Source organism: Colobus angolensis, unplaced genomic scaffold (assembly GCF_000951035.1).
Source record: "Colobus angolensis palliatus isolate OR3802 unplaced genomic scaffold, Cang.pa_1.0 Scaffold95, whole genome shotgun sequence".
NCBI lineage: Eukaryota > Metazoa > Chordata > Mammalia > Primates > Cercopithecidae > Colobus > Colobus angolensis.
Window position 1 is genome coordinate 2,388,574 of NW_012123487.1, and position 3,897 is coordinate 2,392,470.

The 3,897-nt window shown below is 48.0% G+C and overlaps 1 protein-coding gene across 1 annotated transcript in view; it reads right to left on the reverse strand.

Annotated features, from left to right (window-relative positions):
- Positions 1 to 3,897, reverse strand: part of PNKD (paroxysmal nonkinesigenic dyskinesia) — a 74,129-nt gene that overhangs the window by 23,795 nt on the left and 46,437 nt on the right. The gene's annotated exons all lie outside the window — the stretch shown is intronic.

Genomic DNA, 3,897 nt, shown 5'->3' on the forward strand with positions numbered 1-3,897 from the left:
GCCTGTAGTCCCAGCTACTTGGGAGGCTGAGGCAGGAGAATCACTTGAACCTGGGAGGCGGAGGTTGCAGTGAGCCAAGATCGTGCCACTGTGCTCCAGCCTAGGTGACAGGGTGAGACTCGTCTCAAAAAAACAAACAAACAAAACAAGTCAGGCTTACCTCTGATGCTGCTGGGAGGTGCTTGAAGGGAGATTGGTGAGGACTATGTTAAATTATCTTCAAAGTGAATTGTAATTCCAACACCTGAATCTAGGTTTAATCTAGAAAACCCAGACAGACATGGAGTTTCTCCTATGTGGGTACAGCTTGAGGGACAGAGCCTATGGCCTGCTCCCTCCCTGTCTCCTTGCCTGTAATTAGGCTGCTTCTCAGTGCCTGGCATTTAAAGGGCTGGTACCACAGAGGAGGCAGAGGAGAGAGAAAACTAATAAGCCAATTTGCATATGGCCCTTGTAAGATGCAGGAGTTTGCATCTCCAAGTCTGTGTCTGTACATGCAAAGTGAAGGATCATGGGGCATCATCAAAAGTCATTGTGCACACACCTTTTTGCAGGTAAGGCTGTGCCAAGTAAGGCTGTGCCAGGCATTCTGTCGAGAAATTAAAATGCAGTCCTATAATCTGAAACAGGAAACGCATGCTCAAGCATGAGCTTGCAGAGAACGTAGAGATGACCAAATTCTAAATCTCAAGCCACACAATTAACAAGATTATAGACAATAAATCCAAGATACGCTTGATGAAGTATATGGAGTCAAGGCGGGACTGGGATAAGGAGTGAGGGTGTATGTTTTAGGGGACTCATGCAGGCCCAGGGAGACATAACCCCACCCTTAGACTGTTCTGGAAGACTTCCAATGTCTGCTGCAAGTTGGCTTTAGTTTCACCTCCTCTGCCATAAGAATCTTCTATCCCATTCAGGCTAATGCCTTATTATTACTCCTTTCCTGCACTTTATATCCTAGAGTACCTAACTACTTATAGTTGCCTGGACCTACCATATTGTTTCACACCCCCATGCCTTTGCACATGCTGTGCCTTCTGCGTGGAGTGCCATTTATCCTTTGTTCCCCAAAGACTCTGATTGGGTGTGGTCTTTCCAAGAAATCTCTTCTTGAACCCTCCTAGCTCCTTCATGGGCTTAAGCATGTCCCCTTTTGTGCCAACTCTGGGTCATATTCATACTTTTCTTAAAAAATAGAGACAGGGTCTTACTCTGTCACTCAGGCTGGAGTGCAGTGGCACGATCATAGCTCACTGCAGCCTCAAACTCCAGGGCTCAAACAATCCTACCACTTCAGCCTCCTGGGTAGTTGGAACACCAGGCATGAGCCACGGGCACTGGCCTGTATATTTTCAAATAGCTAGAAGAGCAGACTTTGAATGTTGCCAGCACAGAGAAACGATCAATGTGTGGGGTGATGGATATGCTAATTACCTTGATTTGATCATTGTGCATTATATACATGTATCAAACTATCACACTGTGCCCCATAAATATGTACAACTATTATGTGCCAATTAAAAATAGTAATAAAAGCAAAAAAGAGTAGGGCCAAGGATTTATTACTCTCCAGTGTCTGGCATGGTGCCAGGTACATATTAAACACTCACAAACGTTCTTTGAAAATGTCAAACTCCTAACCATATCCCACAAAGCCCCTGCTTGACAGGGCCCAGCCTGTCTCTTCAACCTCCTCAGATGCCTTTCCCTTGTCACCACGGACCAGTCACACTTCCTCAAATGTGCCACTGTCATTCCCACCTTAGGGCCTTTGCCCATGCTCCCTCCCCTTAGAACACTCCTTCCCCAGTTCTCTGAATTGGAGGCAGCTTCTTAGCTGTTGGGTGTCAGCTCAAACGCCAACCCCTCCATGTGGAAATAACTGTATCTTGAGCTGAGTGCTGGCTACATGGCCTATGCCAGTGGCTTTCAACAGCGGCGATTTTGCCTCCCAGAAGATATATGGCAATGTCTGGGAACATTTTTGATGATCACAACTGGGTGGGGAGGAGTGTTACTGACATTTAGTGGGTAGAGGCCAGGGATGCTGCTAAACATCCTATAATATACAAGACAGGGCCGGGCGTGGTGGCTCACGCCTGTAATCCCAGTACTTTGGGAGGCCGAGGTGGGTGGATCACAAGGTCAGGAGTTCGAGACCAGCCTGACCAACATAGTGAAACACTGTCTCTACTAAAAATACAAAAATAAGCCAGGTGTGGTGGCAGGCGCCTGTAATCCCAGATACTCAGGAGACTGAGACAGGAGAACCGCTTGAACCCAGGAGGCAGAGGTTGCAGTGAGCCAAGATCATGCCACTGCACTCCAGCCTGGATGACAGAACGAAGCTCCGACTCAAAAAAAAAAAAAAAAAAAAAGACAGTCCCCAGGACAAATGGCCCCAATGTCTGCAGTACAGAGGTTGAGAAACTCTGACATACACAAATTGAAAAACTCACCAAGTTGTACATTAAAGATTTGTGCACGGCCAGGCACAGTGGCTCACGCCTGTAATCCCAACACTTTGGAAGGCTGAGGAGGGCAGATGACAAGGTCAGGAGTTTGAGACCAGCCTGACCAACATAGTGAAACCCCGTCTCTACTGAAAATACAAAAATTAGCCGGGTGTGGTGGCACATGCCTGTTGTCTCAGCTACTCGGGAGGCTGAGGCAGGAGAGTCATTTGAACCCGGAAGGTGGAGGTTGCAGTGAACCAAGATCGCACCATTGCGCTCCAGCCTGGGTGACAGAGCAAGACTCTGTCTCAAAAAGAAAAAAATTTTGTGCACTTTACCATACGTAAGTTATACATCAAGTTAATCAAATGAAAGAAAAAATGTTACCCCCTCTATGAGGCCTTTGCTAACCACCTCCTCACTCTCTACTCTTATTACTAATATTACTGTGCTTACATCCTTCACTTTCATAGCACTTTTCACAATGTGATGTTATTTTGTGGATCTTTTCTGTTACTCCCACTGGAATGTTAGCCCCATGAAGCCCCATGGAGGGACCTGTGTTTGGCATCACTGTATTCCCAGTGGCCCAGAGCAGGTGTTCAGTTAAGTATCTGCTGAATCAATGAGTGAATGATAGAAACAAGGCATGGATGAATGACAATTTATGTTTTGTCACCAAGCACTGTGACTGTCAGGAGACTGGAGCCCTCTTGTTCTGACTAGTGTGCTCAGGGCCCACAGGAGAGCTGTACAGAAGCCAAACCCCACTCCGAAGGGTGGATCATGTAAAGGAGTCAGAACAAGCCCGGTGGTGGCAGGCTCTTCATAATATTACAGGAAGCTGCAGGAGAGCCACGGCTGAAGAACCCATGCACTCCAGGGCTTTGGCTGTGACCCCTCCCCTGAGCAGCCTGGGGGGCACTGCCAAGGCTAAAGTTTGCCTCTGCCACTCTCTTAGGACAGACGCCTTCATAACCTGAGTCGGGTGCCTGGCAGTCATGCAGGTCTGGCCTGTGATGTGGGTTCCGGGGTTGGGGTGGGGGTTCTTGTGTCTCCTCCTTGTTCCACCTGTCATCCCGGGCTGCCTGTCCCTGGTGTCTGAATCTTGCCTTCCCTACTGGCCTGGGAAGTTCCCTTAGAATGGAGAGCCTGCCTCCATCTTTGCACCGTGGCTCAAGCTTGATGACTGGTGCTTGGCTGACATTCAGGAAATCACTGATGATGATGATGATGGTGACAACGACGACGGTGATGATGACGAAACAATCATGAAGATGCTGAGATGGTTGGAGCTGCTTAAATGTTAGAGAAAAGAGACATCTTGTTGGACCTGGGTGGAGAAATTAGTTCAGTTTAGAAAAGTGAACCCAGCACTTTGGGAGGCCGAGATGGGCGGATCACGAGGTCAGGAGATCGAGACCATCCTGGCTAACCC